Genomic DNA, 22,501 nt, shown 5'->3' with positions numbered 1-22,501 from the left:
TCATTGCCTGGGTGAGGCTGTCGGTAAAGGCTGAGTCAGAAATAGCCTGGTGAACTCTTGCCTCGAGCCCTGAGCCCCTGGCAGTGCACTCCCGAAAACTGGTAGACCGAAGCAAAAGTCACTGTAGATGAAAGATGACAGCAGAAGAGTACATCTCTTCTTCTATTTAAATTTTTAGGATTATTTTTAGATATTAATTACATTTTATTTTTTAAGAAATAATTTTGGAGATTAAAATGTTGGCTTCATTACAAAAGTGGGTTGGAGAATGTGCTCTAGTTGTGAAGTCAAATGGGCTTGGTAATACTCTCCTATTTTGAACTTATCTTCTAAAATGTCATCCTCCATTCCTGCTGGGATGGAGGCTATCCTGTTTGGCTTATCATATGGCTGGGAGAACAGACCAGAATATACCTGCACTCCATAGAGCAGGTTGCCAACCACTGGCTCAGGCAAAAGTGGATTCAGAAAGCCAGCCTGCCAGGGGAACAAGTGCAACAGTCCACCTAACCCATCCATTTCCGTGGTTTCTATTACTTGAGGTCAACAGTGGTCTGGAAGCACATAATCCTCCTTCTGACGTTTGGTAGCTTAAGGCTACATCACAGTATTTATGTACCTATGTCACTCTCTTCATTTCATCTCATATGTAGGTATTTTATCATCTCAAGTCATCATAAGAAGAAAGGGGAGTACAGGACAGCAAGATATTTTGAGAGAGAGAACACGTTCATGTAACTTTTATTATAGTACACTGCTATAATTGTCCTGTTTTATTATTAGTTGTTGTTAATCTCTTACTGTGCCTATTCTCTATATTTTGTGCCTAATTTTAAAAAAAAAGATTTCTTTAAAGATTTTATTTTATTATTTATTCATGAGAGACAGAGACAGAGAGAGGGAGAGAGAGGCAGAGACACAGGCAGAGGGAGAAGCAGGCTCCATGCCGGGAGCCTGACATGGGACTCGATCCCGGGACTCCAGGATCACTCCCTGGGCCAAAGGCAGGCGCCAAACCACTGAGCCACCCAGGGATCCACTAAAAAAAAGATTTTATTCATTTGAGAGAGAGAGAGAGAGCGCTGTGCCTGGTGGGAGAAAGGGTAGAGGGAGACGGAGAAGCAGGCTTCCTGCTGAGCAGGGCTCAGTCCCAGGACCCTGAGATTATGACCTGCTCCAAAGGCAGACTGAGTCACCCAGGTACTCCTTACTGTGCCGAATTTATAAACTATCATAAGTATGTATGTATAGAAGAAACCCAGTATCTATAGGCTTCAGTACTATCAACAGTTTCAGGAATCCACTGGGGGTCTAGGAATGTATCCCCCACAGAGAAGGGGGGACTCCTGTATAAAGACATGAACTTCCTTACTGCTAATCTGCTACTCTGCATTCTTTATAATCTCTCTTGCTTTCCTGCCCTTGTTTGTATCATTGGGAGGTCAGAGTATATAAACATTTTTCCCAATCTTGGTTTGGCTTTTGCCTTCTTACAACATGAAGAACACAGCCTTTGAACTAGTGCAAGAATATGGGCTGCAAAGCGTGGACTGTTTTATGTTTAGTATCATGATTCCATACTTTCTACACAAAATCTCAATGTGGTGGCTGGAATTATGACTGGCAAAAATATGCAGGAATCTGAGTCTGAAAATCTGGGCTCCAGGCTGCAGTAAAAGTAACCAGGCCAAAGTGCTATTTTCAGAGTTCAAATGTCCCAACGGGCAGATCTTATCAATGATTTGAAAGGCATTAACGGCTGAGAATAGGTTTATTTGTTAGATGACCCAAACCTCATTCGCTTTTTAGCAGCCACTTTCAGTGCCTTACCTTGAAGGAGATGTCCTGTAGGAATGTCCTCAGGGAACAGGGCTTTATCTAGCACCCCTAAATCATGGCATATAGGAAGCTCCTACTTTATTCTTCCACACATGAGACTGATGCTTATAAGAATGTGGTAGGAAACAGGAAGGTTTTCAGGTTTAATTTAGAAGGAACAAAATACCAGTGGCCCCAGAGCAGGAGACCCTCCTTGGATCCCCACCACATCAGGGTATACCTCACCGGCTTGGGCAGAAACAGAAAGTAGGTCAACATGGAGCCCCGTCAATGTGACCAGGACACCATTTCTGGGTTCTATAGGGTAAGTTGACTTCATCAGGCTCCAACCAACCAGTCTGAGACTCAGCCTCTCCTAGCTTCTTCAGCCTAGTACAACTTGGGACCCGAAGATTCATGGCCTACCTGTCCCCCCAGCTCCACTCCAGAGCCACAGTCCCTACATTGCTAATCCTGGCCCATTGTCAAGTAAATAATCTCCTGGATTCTTAAGGGCCTGGGGGAGAGTGTAGATGACTCAGTGTGGCCCATCCCCACTATTAGAGAACAGCTCAAAGCAAATAGTTTGTGGCAGTGAGTTACTAATGTCAGCTTCATCAGAGAGTATTCTGTGAAAGCTGCAACAGTGAAATAGCCCTTGCAAACCCTGTAAGACTAATTTTGTGTCATGAAAGGAAGGGGAAGTTAGAATAAATAGAGTGAGACTCAGATGATTTATTTTTCAGTTTAGACTTGTGTGTTTCATTCATTCCCCGAACATAGGTTCTTGTCTACCTGCCTTTGGGGATCAGCACTGAAAGAGGAGTGAGTCATCATCAATTGGCTACGCCTTTTCTGTCTTTAATCCTTTAATGTAAAGGAGAATTAGGCAAGAAGATTAAGCGAGGTTAAACAAGATTCATTAATGAATTATTAAAAATCAAGCTCTAGCTTAAAACAACACAAGTAGAGATGTGTACAACTAAGTAAGGCACTGAAAAACTATTCAAACATAAGAGATGTTATCCATTTCCTCTGTGAGAAAAGTCAGTCATTAATAACAATAATATGCTCAGAAGATATCATGATGTTTCTTCCTCCACACAGAGGCCCTACTGGCCATCTCCTGGGAGATGATAGACTTAGAAGACTAGTCCTGCAATGGGTTACCTGATACTTCTCCCTATCTGCCATAGGACTAGGTCTGCTTATGCAGTGAGCACTCAGTTTCCAGCTGCTGTACCATCAAATAAACGCTCATAGGTTGGTAAGCCTCTAGATAATACTCAGGCCAGGGCTTGAGTGAGAAACTGAAAATTTGCAAAGTTCCCCTCCTCCTTTTTAATGACGGACATGGCTTCCAAGTTCAGCTTCTCAATCTATTCATGCTTTCTAGTCTCTGTGGGAGAACAGAGTGAAGATCCAGGGGAAATTCTGGGGGTGGGGTGGGGCGGGGGGGAATTGGGTTTTTCTCAGAGAACTTCTAAAAAAAAATATTTAGATTATAGAAAGATGACTAAAATGGCAAAGGTAAGATGGTCATGTGTTGCTTATTCAGTTTTATTTCTCCCAAGGTATTTCTTAGAGCCACAAAATAGGAAAATTTCTGTAGAGCTGGCTCAGTCTCAGAAGATTGCACTTCCAGGAGCACCTGGGTGGCTCAGCGGTTGAGTGTCTGTCTGCCTTTGGCTCAGGTCGTGATCCCGGGGCCCTAGGATTGAGTCCCCCATTAGGCTCCCCAGAGGGAGCCTACTTCTCCCTCTGCCTATCTCTGTGTGTCTATCATCAATCAATAAATAAAATCTTAAAAAAAAAAAAAGAAGATTGCACTTCCAGACATCAAAGATAGACTGAGATTCTCAAAAAACACAGGGCATATTTGCCTCTGGAGCTGCTGCAGTTTTCATGAGGGCGAGTCTCTGCTTTTCCTTTGTAGGCTTCTTGCTGTTGCGTTTCAACTAGAGCCAGGGCTTGGAACTCCCTAGAAGAACCATGAATGAGCAACTGGGGGTCTGTGAATCCCATGAACTTGTAGTCACATTTTCATTATATGCACACAGGTTGGGGGAATATAGAGGATCCAAAGCTCTCATTAGATTCTCAGAAGTCTGTGACCTTGGAAGTGAAGGCTCCTGGTCCAAGCCTGGAGCAGCTGTATATCTTCTGGATCAGCAGCAGGACCCATGCCTTAAATGTAGGTAATATTGTTATCCCCACTGTGCAGATGAAAAAACAGACCAACAGAGTTTAAATGACTCATCCGTGAGTCATATGGCTGGTGAATGGTGAATCCAGGTAATAAATCCAAATCTGTCTGACTTCAGAAATGGAGCATTTCATTAGTGGGCAAAGCTTTGTCTACTTTGAACAGGTTTAAAACAATAAGATCTGAAATTTGTTAGGGTTTTTCCAACTTCCCCAAATCCTAACAGCAGCATCTGTGGCAGGTGACCCAGTTCTGTACAAACCCTTCTGGGGATGGGAGCTTCCTACTTCATCAGGAGTCAGCAAGATTGTTGGACTTCACGAATGCTTTTAAAGTAGTAAACTCTGATTTACCTTGGGATTGGATGCTGGCAAGGTGCCTTCAAATGTAAAATGCAAAACATCTTCAGGTGTGTTGTCTAGGACTAGGATCTGAAATTCGGCAGCATGGAGCCTCTACTTCAAAGTGGGGCACATGGGGGGAAGTGGACTGCATTGGGAAATATAAGCATGCACATCCAGAAATAATCTAACATGTAGAATGGTGGGCAAGGCAATCTTTCAAAAGCATCAGAAGATATGCTTTGAAAATGGAAATGGTTGATAATTTCCATATACAGCAAAATTTTTCTTAGCTGTCATAGGGGTCTTTTTTTCTCTAGCTCCTTTTGTAAGAATGATCCTTTTTTATTTAAAAAAGACTTTATTTACTTATTTGAGAGAGAGGGAGAGAGCACAAGCAGGGAAAGAGGCAGAGGGAGGGGGAGAAGCAGAATCCCCACTGAGCAGGGAGCCCAATGCGAGGCTGGATCCCAGGACCCTAGATTGTGACCTGTGCCAAAGACAGACACTTAACCGACTAAGCCACCCCAGCATCCCAGTATGATCCTTTTTATATTTCCTTTACACTTGAGAGAACAAGAAATCTGGAAGGTGGGAAGGATGTTTTCTTAGAATATCCATTGTTTCTTGCTAAACCAAGATCTTTCCTGCTTCCTAAAAGGTCCTGAATGATAGATGCCAGAAATGCCTTAAAAACTGAAAGTATATAACAGTGATGTTAGTAAATTAGAACATTTGTTGTTATTATTATAACTGAGTAAGCTATTCTTTTTGCAGTAGCTAGACTACAAAGGTGGTCCTCTGGGATCTGCACCTCACAGGACTCATCCCTGGGAGTCTAGACTGGCCCAGATTCTCTTCAATCAATACAGTATTGTGGAAGTGATGCTGTGCCATTTCTAGGCCTAAACTTTAGGAAGGTCTCAAAGTTTCCACTTTGGACTTTTGGGAGCTCTGTGCTAACATGTATGAAGTCCTTTCTACTCTGCTAGAAAGGGTATGCAGAGAGAGGGGCGGGTGGGGGGGGGAGGAGAGAGATAGAGGCCTTCAGATAATGTGGAGAGAAAGAGTCCCTGCTGCCCAAGTATTCCAGCTAAGTCCAGCCTGCCAGCCATCTCCAAGATGATGCTAGACATGGTGATGAACTATATTGGATACTCCTGTGCAGTCAAGCCCCAGGTGACTGTAGAGACAGCAGACATCACAAAGAGCAGAAAAATCACCCAGCTGACCCTCGTCAACCTACAGACTCATGAGAGTAGTCATGAGTCTGTAGTCATAAAATGGTTATTATTTTAAGCCCCTGACATATAGCAATACATAGCCGAACACTCTCCATTTTCCTGTATCAAACTTGATTATTTTTATGGATAAACAAGGTCAATAACAATGCAAAGTAATTAAAAACATTTCTTTAGGGGCAGCCCTGGTGGCTCAGCAGTTTAGCTCCGCCTTCGGCCCAGGGCCTGATCCTGGAGACCCAGGATCAAGTCCCACATCGGCCTCCCTGTATGGAGCCTGCTTCTCCCTCTGCCTGTGTCTCTGCCTCAATCCCTCTCTGTGTGTGTCTCTCGTGAATAAATAAAATCTTAAAAAAAAAAAATTTCTTGGGGATCCCTGGGTGGCTCAGCGGTTTGGCGCCACCTTCGGCCCAGGGTGTGATCCTGGAGACCCGGGGTCAAGTCCCACATCAGGCTCCCTGCATGGAGCCTGCTTCTTCTTCTGCCTGTGTCTCGGCCTCTCTCTCTCTGTCTGTCTTTCATGAATAAATAAATAAAATCTTAACAAAACAAAACATTTCTTTATCTTGTGAAGTACCCAATCAAAAATAAGTCTTAGTAAAGCAACATTCAGACCCCAGTGAAATGGCACTCTATGCCCATCGTGATGGCTACAATTATACAGATAGATGATAGCAAGTGTTGACAGATATGTGGGGAAATTGAAACCCTTATACACTGTTGGTGGAATGCAAAATGGTGCAGCTGCTTTGGAAAGTAATCTGGCCATTCCTCTTAGAGTTAGCATGTGACCCAGCAATTCCATTACCATATACTCAAGAGAAATGAAAATGTACATCCCCCCTCCCAAAAAAAGAAAACGTACATCACCATAAAAACTTGTACAGGATTGATTGCTCATAGCAACATTATTCATTATAGCTGAAAACCAGAAACAACCCAGATGTCCATCAAGTGATGAATGAATAAATAATATCTGTTATTATCTAATCACTGGAGTATTATTTGGCAATGAAAAGGAATAAAGTACTGACACATGCTACAACGTGAATGAACTTTGAAAATGTTATGTCAGGGACACCTGGGCTGCCACAGTATGTAGATCATGGGACTCTTGATCTTCGGGTTGTGAGTTGGAGCCCCACACTGGGTATGGAGATGACTTAAAATTTTTTTAGTAAAAATAAATTTAAAAAAAACGTGTTAAATGAAAGAAGCCAGTCACAAAGACCACATATTGTATGTTCCTACTTACACGAAATGTCCAGAATAGGCAAATCTATAGAGGTAGATTGTAGATTAGGGATTGGCTTGGGCTGAGAACAATAAAAAGCAAGTGTTAATAGGTACTGAATTTGTTTTGGGGCTAATGAGCATATTCTAAAATTGATTGCTTTGATGATTTCAAACTGTAGATACACTACAAACATTGAATTGTACACTTTAAAAGGGTGAACTGTATGGTATGAATTATATCTCAATAAAGACGTTTTAAAACTTTTTTTTGTTAGGATACTTTTAAGTAATCTCTAACCCAATATTGGGCTTGAACTCATGACTCTGAGATCAAGAGTCACACTCTCTACTGACTGAGCCAGCGAGACACCCCAAAGGTGTTTTTTTTAAAGGCAATATTCTATAAGACTAATGTCTTTTTTTTTTTTTTACTACTTTGGACACCAGACTCCTGTCTATCATCAGATAAGGCAAAATCAACCCAGATAGCTAACTATAATGACACTGCAATTTGCTTTTGATAGAGGAGTTTATAGGACCAACATATGAAATGAGAGCTGAATGTCAGTTTATTATACAGTTAATATAGTTTTTATTATACTGTTAATACAGTGTAATATTACAGTTAATATTATTGTTATATTCCTCTTATCAGTGAGGCGAAGATCAGTACGGAGACTTGATCTGAATTCTTACATTCTCTGATCATGAAGTTTAAGCTTCCTCTTAGGATCTGCTGTATTTGGATTATGAAGTGATAGTAGCTTGTCAGGGTGAAGAAAAGGGGAGAGGGAAGTATTGCTTCTTCCTCAACTTCCCAGAAAACAAAAGAGTGTTCACAACTACATTTCCAAGAACCACCGAAAGTATTTGAATTCATTATTTACATAGCAAGAAAACAAGTTATGTGGGATGCCTGGGTGGCTCAGCGGTTCTCTGCTTCTCTCTCTGTGTGTCTCTCATAAATAAACGAATAAAATCTTAAAAAAAAAAACAGGAAAGAAAACAAGTTACAGTTTGACTCTCCTGCAACAGTGTGATAACACATTTTTTATTGTCTAATGGTTTCTCCATGGTTGACCTTCACAGATGTTTCACATGGTTTTGAAAAAAGTATGTATGTGGGGCGCCTGGGTGGCACACTTGGTTGAGCATCTGACTCTTGGTTTCATTTCAGGGCGTGATCTTGGGGGGAGGGTGAGATGGAGCCCCTCATTGGGCTCCATGCTTAGCACGGAGCCTGCTAAAGTTTCTCTCTCTCCCTCTGCCCCTTTGCCCTATCTAAAATCAATCAATCAATCAATGTCTGTTTGTTTCAAAGATTTTATTTATTCATAAGAGACACAGAGAGAGGCAGGGACACAGACAGAGGGAGAAGCAGGCTCCCTGCGGGGAGTCCAATGCGGGACTAGATCCCAGGACCCTGGGATCACGACCTGAGCCAAAGGCAGATGCTCAACCACTGACCTACCCAGGTGCCCCTAAATAAACAAACCTTAAAAACAAGGTATGTATGCTCTGTTTGTTGTTAGGTGCAGTTTTATATGCATCCATTAATGCAAGCCTGTTAATTGTGCATTTATATGCTCTATGGCCTTACAAATGTTTTCGCTACTTTATTGAGAATTAAAATAATAAAATAATAAATGTTTATTTGTTGATAAACCAAAATGTAAGGCCCCATGCTAGGCTCTGATGGATCAGTCTTGAATTTTGCTCTTTAGGGAGCTCACAGTAGATGACAAATGTCTCAATCCATGAGGATATAGGACCTGCAATGTCAGCTTTTATTTTGAATTTATATTTTTGATTTATATTTTATGACTGTTTCAGTTTAAAGCCTTGACTTTCTACTTATCAGATTTTGATAAAACAATGTTAAAATCTCTCACCATGGAGACGCCTGGGTGGCTCAGTGGTTGATCGTCTGCCTTTGGCTCAGGTCCTGGTCCTGGGGTCCTGGAATCGAGTCCCAGGTTGGGCTCCCCACAAGGAGCCTGCTTCTTCCTCTGCCTGTGTCTCTGCCTCTCTCTCTCTCTGTCTCTCATGAATAAATAATTAAAATCTTAAAAAAAAAACAAACTCACCATGGTCATGAAGTCATTACATCCTCCTTTAGATCTGTCCAGTTTTGTTTCATATACTTCAAGACTTCATTGTTAGGTGCATGCTTGTTCAGGATTTTTATAACTTTCTTTTCTTTAATTTTTATTTTTATAACTTTCTAATGAATTTTCTTTTATCTCCTGCAGTGGCCAATCTGCTGTTCAACCATCCAGTGAAATTTATCCCAGGATGTTTTATCTCTAGAGGTTCAATTTGGGTCTTTTTTTTTTTTTTTAAGATTTTATTTATTTATTTGAGAGAGAGAGTGAGTGAGAGAGCATGAACTGGGGAGCGGTGGAGGGAGAAGCAGACTCCCAGTTAAGCAAGGAGCCTGATGCAGGGTTCCATCCCCATGACCTGAACCAAAGGCAGATACTTAACCGAATGAGCCACCCAAGCACCGCAAATTTGGATCTTTTTTATATCTCTCATCTCTCTGCTTAACATGTGCAATCTTTCCTCTACCTTCTTGAACTTAATGGAATATGGTTAAAATAACTTCGTGTCCTTATCTACTAATTCTGTCATCGGTGCTTTTTCTGGATGATTTGTTTATTAATTGATTTTTCTCCTTATGGGTCGTAGCTTCCTGCTGCCTGCTTCTTTGCATGCTGGGTAAGTTTTGATTAGTTTCCAGACAATGTATATCTTATGATATCTTGTGAGATGCTGGGTGTTTTGTGTTTCTGTAAATGTTCTTGAGCTTGGGTTCCCTGGGTGGCGCAGCAGTTTGGCGCCTGCCTTTGGCCCAGGGCGCGATCCTGGAGACCCGGGATTGAGTCCCACGTCGGGCTCCCGATGCATGGAGCCTGCTTCTCCCTCTGCCTGTGTCTCTGCGCCTCTCTCTCTCTCTCTGTGACTATCATAAATAAATAAAAAAAATTTAAAAAAATGTTCTTGAGCTTTGTTCCAGGACATAAGTTAAATTATGAGTAAACAGATGATCATTTTAAGGATTTTTTTAAAGATTTATTTATTTATTTGAGAGAGAGAGAGAGAGCAGGGGGAGGAGCAGAGGCAGAGGGAAAGGGGGAGATCTCAAGCAGACTCCTCCCATGACCTGAGCCAAAACCAACAGTCAGATGTTTAACCGACTGCACCACCCAGGTGCCCCAGAATTTTTTATTTTTAACCTTTCTTTACTGAGACTCTAGTAGTCTTTAGTCTAGGGCTAATATTCCCCCACTACTGAGGCAGTATCCTAATTACTCAGTGCTCTGTGAATTACAAGGCTTTCCATTTCGTCTGATGGGAACCCAACAATTCTTAGCCCTTTGTCATCTCCTGGATTATTTCCTCTGCTCCTTTGGGTCATTTCTTCTCTGGCTTTCGATAGCTTCCTCTCCATCATGTGCTGGTGAGCACTCAGCCAAAGACTTGAAGGGGATCCTGTGAGGATCTCCGGAACCATCTTTCTCTGTGTGCAATTCTCTGCTGTCCAGTACTGTGCCTGCAAACTGTAGCAGCTTTTCCTCCCTGCCTCAGACTCCCAGATTTATCTCTTCAACTCAGGGAGACCACGGGTTGGCCTGGATTCTCCCTGTCTGTGCTATGTCCTGGGAACTCTCCAGGCTCTACACTGGAACAATCATGCAGCTTGCCAAATTTGTTTCCCTTCTCAGGGATCACTCTCTGTGCCATCTGATGTCTAAAGTGTGAAAATCCATCTTTTCAATTAGTCTGCCCACTTTTTCAGTTGTCTCAGGTGACAGGGTAATTCTGAGCCCTGTTACTCTAGCTTTGCTGGAAGCTGAAGTCTAATTAATTTCCAATAATGCTTTTTGCCTGATATTGGCATTGCCACACCAGATATCCTTCCTCTAGTATTTGCCTTGTGTAAATACTGCCATTTATTTCCTTTGAAAATTCTTATATCATTATGTCTCAGATTTGTCTCTCTCTTTTTTTTTTTTTAGATTTTATTTATTTATTTGAGAGAGTGCATATGCACAAGCAGGAGCAGCGGTAGGGGCAGGAGCAGAAGGAAGGGGAGGAGCAGAGAGAAAGGGAGAAGCAGGCTCCCTGCTGAGCAGGGAGCCCAATGCAAGGCTTGAACCCAGGATGCTAGATCATGACCTGAGCCCAAGGCAGATAACGTAAAGGACTGAGTCACCCAGGCACCCCTCAGGTTTGTTTCTTTAAAAGGAACATAATGGTTGGATTTTATTTCCTGGTCTGAGAATTTTTGCTTTTTAACACTGGATTTAATTGTTTAAATTTGGTGAAGAAAAATAAAATGATAAATAAATAAATTGATTGATTGATTGATTGATTGATTGGGACTAGCAGTCTATTTGGATTTAGGCTTCTGTCCTATTTTTGTGCTTTTCCTTTTTCAAGCTTTTTCTTTATCTAAACTGTTTTTATTGTATTAATAAAGTTTTTCTGGGACGCCTGGATGGCTCAGTGGTTGAGCATCTGCCTTTAGCTCAGGGCGTGATCCTGGGGTCCTAGGATCAAGTCCCACATTGGGGTCCCCACAGGGAGTGGGCTTCTCCCTCTGCCTATGTCTCTGCTTTTTTCTGTGTATCTCTCATGAATAAATAAATAAGATCTTAAAAAAATAAAGTTTTTCTTATGGTCCCCCTTTTTATTTCTATGGGTTTGGAAATTATGTATTCTAATTTTTTAATGATTTTATTCATTTATTTGGGAGAGCGTGAGTGAGCACTAGTGAGAGAGTGCATGAGCAGGGGGAGGGGCAGAGGGAGAGAATCTTCAAGCAGACTCCCCACTGAGGAGGGAGCCAGATGCTCTGTCTGGTGTTGGCGTCCTATGAGATCATGACCTGAGCTGAAACCAAGAGTTGGATGCTCAACTGACTGAGCTATCACCCAGGTGCCCAAAGATTCATAGTGGATCCCTCTTCAGGGCTGAAGGACCTAATCCTAATCCTAATTCTCCAGATGCTAGAAACGGGAGATACCTCTGACAGACAATGCTCAATGTCAACCCCTCTCTAGAAATTGCCCTCAGCTGAATAGGGTTGCTTCACCCGCAATGTCCCATCCTTTCCTGAGTGTAGCCTGTATCTAATGATTGGTTGGTGCAGGGGTGTAAAGAGCCAGCCCTCTTGTGTCAACATGGGACAATTCTAAAGGTCCATCTGAGATTCCCGGCTCCCATGGAAAGGTGATCAACTCATCCAAGTTTGCCAGTTATTTGTGTCTCTGAAACCCCTCCATTTTGCCTCCTGGGAAATCTTCCGATCCCAGGCAATCCAGGACAATTGGTTATTCTTCCCATGAAGTTGAGTGAAGTCTTTATTGAGACTGCAATGAAGGCTCACCTTCTCATTCTACCTGGTCCTGCTTCCATCCCTTCCACTGGTATTGATCCCAAAAGTATTCCATAATAAGCCACCGACGTCTGACTGAATCTACTTCCCTAGGAACCCAAACTGCAACACTAATGTCTCTCTAAATTTAATTATAGAAAATTCTTGGATATTTTCCTGAAATATCTCTTATTCATGAGAGACACAGAGAGAGAGGCAGAGACACAGGCAGAGGGAGAAGCAGGCTCCCTGTGGGGAGCCCGATGCAGGACTCAATCCTAGGACTCCAGGATCACGCCCTGAGCCAAAGGCAGACAACCACTGAGCCACCCAGGCACCCTAAATAAAATCTTTAAAAAAAAAAAAGAAATATCACTCTTCGCATTCTCTATTCTTTCTTTGTGGTACATTCACTATATACATGTTAAATGTCTTCATTCTATCCTGCATTTCTTATAATCATTCTTTTAAATTTTTTTCATCTTTCTATCTCTGTCTCTTTGAATTTGCTAATTTTATCTTCATGTGGGTCTAAACTGCTGTTGAACCCATCTATGGACTTGTATACCTTAATAACTTCCTTCAGTTGGCTTTGAAGACACATACTCATCTGGTTTTCTTCCTGTATTTCTGGTTGCTCTGTTTCAGTCTTGTTTGCTGGTTCCTCTTCATTGTCCCTACTTCTAAATGATGAAGTCCCTGGGTCTCGGTTCTTGAACCTCTTCTCTTTTTCACAATTGAAACCACTTTCCAGATGAAGTCATCAGTCTTGTGACTTCAAATACCACAGATATGCTAATAACTTCCAAATTTATATCTCCCCTAAACTCCTGACCTGTATCTAACTGGCTATGAGGCACTTGAAAGTTTGGAATCTAAGCTCCTGATCTTCATTCCCAAATCCTGCAGGGTTGTTTTGTTTGTTTGTTTTCTATCTCAGTTAATGGTAATTGTTATTATAGGTGTTCAGGTTGAACTCCTTGAATCATCTTTGTCTCCTCTCTTTGTCTCACACTGTAAATACTATAAATCCTACTGATTTATCTAAAAATAGATCCAGAATTTGGCCACTTAAAAAAAAAGATTTTATTTATTTATTTGAGAGAGAGAGAGAGGGATGGGGGTGTGTAGCAGAGGGAGAGGGACAGTCAGACTCCGTGGTGAGCAAAGAGCCTGACACAGGACTTGATCACACAACCCTGAGATTATGACCTGAGCCGAAATCAAGGGTTGGATGATTGATTAACTGACTGAGCTAGTCAGGTGCCCTAGAATTTGGCCACTTTTCAACAATTCACACTGTTGCCCCTGTTCGTCCAAGTCACTGTCATTTCTTGCCTGGATTATTGCAATAACCTCCTGACTGGTCTGTCTGCAGCTTCTTTTCAACATGGCAGCCAGAGTAATCCTGCCAAAATGTTAGCCGACCCTTACTTCCTTCTGCCAAGAACCCAGCAGGACTCCCTTGTCATTCAAAGTAAAACCAAAGGCCTTACTATGATCTGCAAGTTCCTACATGATCCAACCCCATTACTTCCTGGCCTCACCTCCCACTGCTTCTCCGTATCTCTTTTTTCCACTCTCACCTACACTGGGCTCTTTGCTGTTACTTAAAAACACCAGGCATATTCCCACTGCAGGGCCTTTGCTCTGGTTGTTTCCTCTATTTGGAAAGTTCTTCCTTACACATCTGTATGGTTTGCTCTCTCACTTCCTCAGGTCTTAAATAAAACTCATTTGCTCAATGAGGCTTTCCTTGATACCTTATCTAAAGTTTCACTCACTCCTTCTTGATATTTTTATCCCCTTTACCCCTACTTTATTTTTTTCTGCTTATCCCTACCTCATATGCTGTATTTATTATCTGTCTTCATCACTAAAATGTAAGCTCTGTTAGAATGAAGATTTTTGTCTATTTTGTTCACTGTAATATTCCCAGAGTCCACGTCTGCCATATAATACGGGCTCAATAAATATTTGGTAAATGAATGAATGACCCTATTTTGTACTTCTAGAAAGTTGATTCAGTTATTCCTTCAATCTCCCTGTTCTAGATGTGGTATATGTATACAATGGAATATTACTCAGCCATTAGAAATGACAAATACCCACCTTTTGCTTTGACATGGATGGAACTGGAGGGTATTATGCTGAGTGAAATAAGTCCATCGGAAAAGGACAAACATTATATGGTCTCATTCATTTGGGGAATATAAAAATTAGTGAAAGGGAATAAAGAGAAAGGAGAGAAAATGAGTGAAAATATCAGTGAAGGTGACAAAACATGAGAGACACCTAACTCTGGGAAATGAACAAGGGGTAATGGTGGGGGAGATGGGCAGGGGGTTGGGGTGACTGGGTGATGGGCACTGAGGGGGGCACTTGGCAGGATGAGCACTGGGTGTCATGCTATATGTTGGCAAATTGAACTCCAATAAAAAATAAATAAATTTTTTTAAAAAAGAACGATGCTAGTTGAAAGCTGAAAAAAAATTTAAAAAATCTCCCTGTTCTTATTTAAACTTACTTATTTATTTATTATTATTATTTTTAAAACGATTTTATTTATTTATTCATGAGAGACACACAGAGAGAGGTAGAGACACAGGCAGAGGGAGAAGCAGACTCCAGGCAGGGAGCCCAACGTGGGACTCGATCCCGGGACTCCAGGATTAACCCCCAGGCGGAAAACAGGCGCCAAACTGCTGAGCCACCCAGGGATTCCCTCCCTGTTCTTATTTAATAGTGTCCTGTTACTTTCCATTTGTAGTGATGAATAGCATGTGCTCTGGCACTAGACTGCTTGGGTTTAGATCCCAGCTCTGACACCCTAATAGCTGTGTGACCATGAGTAAATTTCCTAATATCTCATTTGTAAAATGGAGAAAGTAGTAGTATTTATTTCACAGGGATTTCTTGAAGACAGGAGACATTAACATTCTGTGAAGTGCTTTGAACAGTGATCGCTATCTTTACCACTATTTTCTTTTTTTTTTTTAAAGATTTTATTTATTTATTCATGAGAGACACAGAGAGAGAGAGGCAGAGATATAGGCAGAGGGAGAAGCAGGCTCTATGCAGGAGCCCGATGTGGGACTTGATCCCAGGGCTCCCAGTATCACGCCCTGAGCCGAAGACAGACACCCAACTGCTGAGCCACCCAGACATCCCTACCACTATTTTCATCATTTAAAATCTGCTTATGATTTATAGTTTCTTTCAGATTTTCTATTATTTTAACTTTTGAAGAGGGGCCTATTTTTCCATTTCTTGGATATACAAACTCTCTACTGATAAAGTCTAATCAGCTACAGACCACCAGGAGCAAGTGTGTCATCTAACTACGTCAGTTACTGACTCAATACAGCAAAGGAGGGCACTCCAGGGGAACTATGGAAAATGTCACTCCACAAGAGGGAGGAGGGGGGTATCTTTTGTAAGGTTCAGGTCCCACTGAAGGATTCTGAGGATGCCAAGGGAAGTGAGTATCAATTCTGGATTGGTTGGTGTTGCTGAGTGGGTATTAGGAGAAGTGTGGATTAAGTAGGGATTAGGTGCCATCATGAGGAGAAGGTGGCTTAGCAATTGGGTCCCACCCAGGGATCCCCACCTAAGCCAATTTTTATGTCAAATTTTCATCTCAGAATTTGCACCATGCAGGTAGCTTAATTTAGACCTCCACTCCTGCACACGGTATAGGCCTAGGGCTTAGATTTCTCATGGATGACATGTTTGTTCCACATCTAAGAACTATGACAAGTGGTAAGCTTCCTGGCAAACTTATAGGGCCCATGTGCAATTTTTCTACCCCTATGTCAGAAGGAAGAGTTCTTTCAGACCTTCGATTTTTTTTCTGTTTGAACTCATAACCCTGAAATCAAGGCATGAGCTGAAGTCAAAAGTCAGAAGCTTAACTGAGCCACCCAGGCGCCCCAAGATCTTAGATTTTGAGCAGAGAGTACAATCATGGCTTGTCACCTTCCTCTTGCTCTTTATGGGCATTAACCCCTGGCCTGAACTCTACACCCAAATCCTTGTGGGCTATTGGGACATTATTAGTTCACCTGATGGCTGCTCTGCCTTTTTTTTTTTTTTTTTTTTTTTTTTTGCTGCTCTGCCTTTAATGGCTCTCTTCATTCCTAGTATTTGGATTTGGCCAAATTCCTAGTATTTGGCTCTCTTCATTCCTAGTATTTTCCTTTATTTTTTTCAACTTACTTACATACATATATATTTCAAATATATTTTATTTAGCATCTTCTACATATTTGTAATAGAACTGAGCCCACATCCATATTTGCTCAGATCACTCTAATGATGCTAGGATGTCAGCAGTTATCTGGAGTCACACCTGGCTTTAAATCCAAGAGTTCAGGATGCCTGAATGGCTCAGTGGCTGAGCATCTGCCTTTGGCTCAAGGTGTGATCCCAGAGTCCCAGGATCAAGTCCCACATCGGGCTCCCTGCATGGAGCCTGCTTCTACCTCTGCTTGTGTCTCTGCATCTATCTCTCTCTGTGTCTCTCATGAAGAAACAAATAAATAATTTTTAAAAAGCAGAAGAAAGAAAGAAAGAAAGAAAGAAAGAAAGAAAGAAAGAAAGAAAGAAAGAAAGAAAATATTTTAAAAAATAAATAGGGATCCCTGGGTGGCTCAGCGGTTTAGCGCCTGCCTTTGGCCCAGGGTGTGATCCTGGAGTCCCAGGATCGAGTCCCACATCCGGCTCCCGGCATGGATCCTGCTTCTCCCTCCTCCTGTGTCTCTGCCTCTCTCTCTCTCTCTGTCTATCATAAATAAATAAATAAATCTTTAAATAAATAAATAAATAAATAAATCCCAGAGTCCATGCTTATATTTTGTTTGACTCTGGTAAACTTTTTTTTCTTTTAGAAGATTTTTTGTTTATTTATTCCTGAGAGACACAGAGAGAGGCGGAGGGAGAAGCAGGCTCCATGCAGGAAGCCCGATGTGGGACTCAATCCCGGGTCTCCAGGATCATGCCCTGGGCCAAAGCGGCGCAAAACCGCTGAGCCACCCGGGCTGCCTGACTTTGATAAACTCTTTAAGCCTCCATCTTCTATGTATAAAAGGGAATGATAATAAGACATACCTATAAATGAGGTAATAGACACAAAATACAGATAAAGAATTCAGTAGAGGGGCACCTGGGTCGCTCTGTGGTTGAGCATCTGCCTTTGGCTCAGGTCTTGATCCTGGGGTCCTGGAATCCCCACAGGGAGCCTGCTTCTCCCCCTGCCTATGTCTCTGCTTCTGTCTGTGTGTCTCTCATGAATAAATAAATAAAATCTTAAAAAAAAAAAAGAACTTGGTAGATAACACATTAATGCTATCAATAGAGGCAATTTAAAAAAATTTTTAAAGGATAAGGAAAAACATAGTTTGTGCCTTTTTGTGACAAGAGCTACCTCTTATCAACTATACTTCAACAATGAAAGGCCTGGGTGGCTCAAGGGTCAGGATGAATCCCACATCGGGCTCCTTGCAGGGAGCCTGCTTCTCCTCCTTCTTCCTATGTCTCTGCCTCTCTCTCTGTGTCTCTCATGAATAAATAAATAAAACCTTAAAAAAAATTTTTTTTAAAAAGACCTGCCTCCTAAAACCAAAAATCTATCTCTGTCCAGTTTTGATATATATTTTGTCTGTGAACAGAGAACATTTACTCTTTTTTTTTTTCATCGAAAAGCCTTTGATTTCCTCAAGAGGATTCTGAAAAATACCTTCCTATAGTTGTTCTACCCAGGATATGGCTTGAGTCTTTGGCTGCTGGTTGTAGCAGATACTCCTTTTCATATGAGAGCTCTGACCTGCTCCCTCTGTGTTTTATGACTTGTGCCTGTGGGCTAGTGGTTTTCTGGAAGAAAAACTTTCTCTTCCGTGTCTTTTGAAGCAGAATCCTTCCCTGTCACCTCACCACACATGCGCACCTCAGCCAGGCAGAAACTCCAAGGTCCTAACACTTCTTTTGCGACACCATTAACTTAAAGTTAGGATTAACCCAAGGTCATGTGGGTTAGATGTACCTTTAAATTTCCATACACATTTCTGGTTTTGGAAATCTGACAACTTCTCTAAATGGTTTTACCTAGCTTTCAACTCTCATTTCTCTAGTAAAGATAAATGAGTTGCCTCTACATGTACTGTTTCTACCACCACCTTGCCCCCTCCAGGAAATTCAATAACTTTTTAATATATGTAATATGTCTCATATCTCTGGAATTCTGAATTCATGGGTTATGAAGATTAAATGAAAAAGAAATATGGAAGTATTTCTTGGTACCTAGTAGGTTCACAACAAATAGATGCTGTGAATTGAACACATCTTTAACCTTATATATATGGTATTGGCCTGCCAATCTGAGTGTGTCTTCCTATTTTTCAGATGAGACGGTGTAAGCTCTAGGTAGCCAGTTGTGATTTATGCTCTGAACTCTGAGTCCTCCCCTACCAGAAGGCCTTATGCTCTACATGGCTTCTTTTTTTTTCTTTTTAAAATATTTATTTAATTTCTTTTTTTGTATATTTTTTATTGGAGTTTGATTTGCCAACATATTGTACAATACCAATGCTCATCCTGTCAAGTGCCCATCACCCAGTCACCCCAACTCCCCCGCCCACCTCCCCTTCTACTACCCCTTGTTCATTTCCCAGAGTTAGGAGTCTCTCATGTTCTGTCTCCCTCTCTGATATTTCCCACTCATTTTCTCTCCTTTCCCCTATAATCCCTTTCACTATTTTTTATATTCCCTGTATGTCTGCATGGCTTCTTATACACATGGTGATGTTCATGGCTGGCCTTGGTGTATGAGAGTAAACTTCCAGGGGCCTTGGGGAAAATGAAGTTCTTCTCCCTCCCTACTTTCATGTCAAATATTACAGATACACTCACTCAGCTCCATTCCAACTCCCTTGTAATATGCCTTGCTAAATGCTCCAGATAAAAAGTAAAATATTACATATTTTCTTTCCTTCTTTTTTTTTTTTAGATTACATATTTTCTAGAGTCCTTGACAACTGGAGTTCCAAGCCCATCATGGAAACACACCTGGGATTTGAAAGTCAGGAAGAGGTGGAGGCCATGCTTTTGTTGGTTTTGTCATTTCTGCTGGCTTGCATGCAAGTAGAGAGGAGTTGGATACTTCTGTCAAAGTGGCAGAAGTGTCAGAGTCTGGTTCTTAGCTCTGTGGGTGTCAGGATGTAGCAGTAGCCAGTAGCTGATGACACTGGCTTCATCTTTGGCCTCTGTCATGTTCATGCCCACACCATGACCTTCCTCAAGGCCATCTGTTCCAGGCCCCTTGGAGCTTGACACATGCCCTGACTGGAATGTGAAGAGGCTGCTCTGATCTTCCCTAAAGCGGCACACAAAAGGAATCACTGTAGGTAACCAGTGGAGATCACTGACACGCAGGAGGCCCACTGGAGAGGACAAGTAGAGATCCTCTGGTGCATAACTGGTGCTATTTTAGGTAACTAACTTTCACCTCACCAAGGATCCTTAAGGACCCCCTTGCTACATAAAACCTGTGGGTTAAGGGAACACCTGGATGGCTCACTGGTTGAGTGTCTGCCTTTGGCTCTTGTCATGATCCTGGAGTCCTAGGATGGAGTCCCGCATCAGGCTCCCCATAGGGAGCCTGTCTCTGCCTCTCTCTGTGTGTCTCTCACGAATAAATAAAATCTCAAAAAAAACAAAAAACAAAAACAAAACCTGTAGGTTAGGGTCCCAACGGGGCTGGAGAATGGTTGTGTGGCACCAGGATGGTCTGTCTGCCCAGCCCCTGCACTGTCCCACAGGGTATTCAAGTTAGCCTGAATAAAACTCTGTGTGAATGGTAGAGAGTGGCTTGCCTCACTTTACCGTCTCAAAGTGCCTTCTCAGTCTGGAGGGTACTTGACTGTCCCTCCTCCACCTTCTAACACATGAGCAAACATGGACCTAGAGTTTCCGGATTCCTGAACTTACTACTATTGACAGTAACAGCTCCCTTTGTGGGCCGCTGCTACCATCGTGTTCTGGGGAGTCATTCCTGGAAGCTCTTCCTATAGCCTTCAGACAATTTTGTAAGCATCTAACTCCATTATTTAAGGGTTATTTAAACTAGCCAAATTGGTTTCCGTTATTTGCAGCTGGATCCTGGCTGATAGACCCTACAAATACCCCCTCCTTTCATACCCCCATATTCCCTCACCAAGGCTGGCAGCCATAATTCTTGTTGGAAAGCGTATTCCATTTGTTTGAGCCTTTGAATCCTATAAAAGCTTACCGAACCTGGGAAGATACAACCTATTGTAGGATCTTCTCAATCCCTTATAGCTCAGAACAATATATTCAGAAGATTTCTCCAGGCACCTGATGGTTCAGTGGTTGAGCGTCTGCCTTCGGCTCAGGGCATGATCCCAGGGTCCTGGGATCGAGTCTCCAATCAGGATCCCCGCAGGGAACCTGCTTCTCCCTCTGCCTATGTCTCTGACTCTCTCTCTGTGTCTCTCATGAATAAATAAATAAATAAATCCTAAAAAAAAGATGTTTCCTGATAAAAGGTGTGGAGAAAAAGTAAAGAAAAAAAGGAAGGAGCAAAGAAAGGGAGGAAGAGAGAGACAGAGAAAGGAAGTGAGGGAGAAAGGAGGAAAGGAAAGGGAAGAAAGAAAGAATAAAAAGGAAGAAAGAAAGAATAAAAGGAAGGAAGGGGAAAGAAGGTGGGGAGGGAGGGTGGGGAGGGAAGGAGAGAGGGAGGCAGGCGGGGAGGAAGGAATGGTGAACGACAGACTCCAGATGGGTAAGTCACCTTTGGAGAGGACTTGCCACTGAGTGAGGAAAACCGGATACTGAGCTAGAAGATAAATTTTGTGCCCCCTCCCATTTTTACCCCCAGCTTCTCCTAATGATGAAGGGTTGGCTTTAGCACAGAGTGTGGCCATCAGGAAAAACAAGCAGCTGAGGAAGGGCTGGAGAAGTCACCCATTGCCACATTCTCCTCTCTTCAGTCTGCATTCGTGATGCACATTTCCCAAAATGCTGTTTAGCAAATTGAGAGTTGGCTGTGGGATGTAAAGGAAAATCCCTGACACTATGTTTGTACCCATCCCAAGTACTCTTTCAGAAGAATTTTTTTAAATTTAAAAGTAAAATGTAGTTATTTTTATTTAAGACAGTTCCCCATTTTGAACACATTTACATTTTTTCTTCCCCCATTTACAGCCTATTTCCTGAAAAATGTTGAGCAGATTTAAGTGTCTAATATCTTCCAAGGCCATCTCATGATTCATCAGTTTATTGTTTGTTAAAATATCAACCTCAAGAAACTGGTTTAAATTTTATTTTAAGATTTTATTTATTTATTCATGAGAGACACAGACTGAGAGAGACAGAGGCAGAGACACAGGCAGAAGCAGAAGCAGGCCCCATGCAGGGAACCCGATGCAGGATTCGATCCCGGGACCCCAGGATCACGCCCTGGGCCAGAGGCAGATGCTAAACCATTGAGCCACCCAGGGATCCCCAAGAAACTGGTTTAAATGGGAATGCTTTTATGGATTTTTCTCTTCTGATTTATTTCAAAGATGACCCTAGAATGAATGAAAAGATTAAAGTCAACATTGTGCTAAATCCCTTGAATAACCAACCATGAGGCCCTATAAGAACCAACTGAGCTATCACTAGCACGGTTGGTCCTATAATATAGAACCATATATTAGTAGAATTTGTAACCCTAGGGGCCTTAGATCTGTCACCTCATTTCACAGAGGAAGAAACTGGGCCTGCAGAAGGGAAATGACTAACCCAGGATCATACCCTTAGCCAACAGCAGAGCAAGGACTAGAGCTCAGGTCTCCTGAGATTCACCCTCCAGTGCCCTCCCCAGCTCCAAGCTGATTTTCAAATGTGTGCTTTTGATCTTTTTTCTCTTCCTGCTCTCCAGCTGTTTCTTTCTTTCTTTCTTAAAAAAAAAAAAAAAAAAAGATTATATTTATTTATTCATGAGAGACACACTCAGAGAGAGGCAGAGACATAGGCAGAGGCCAGAAGCAAGCTCCTTGCAGGGAGCCCCATGCGGGACTCAATCCGGGTCTCCAGGATCATGCCCTGGGCCGAAGGCAGACTCTCAACCACTGAGCCACCCAGGCGCTCCTCAGCTGTTTCTACTGTAGCAGGAGTCAGACCCCTTTCTGAGTGTCCCTACTTCTGTGAAATGACAGATCATTTGTCTAGCCGAGAATTTCCTTCTCCTGTAGAGCATAGGTCCGCAGAAATTAGG

Source organism: Canis lupus, chromosome 12 (assembly GCF_011100685.1).
Source record: "Canis lupus familiaris isolate Mischka breed German Shepherd chromosome 12, alternate assembly UU_Cfam_GSD_1.0, whole genome shotgun sequence".
NCBI lineage: Eukaryota > Metazoa > Chordata > Mammalia > Carnivora > Canidae > Canis > Canis lupus.
This window is presented reverse-complemented; position numbering follows the sequence as displayed.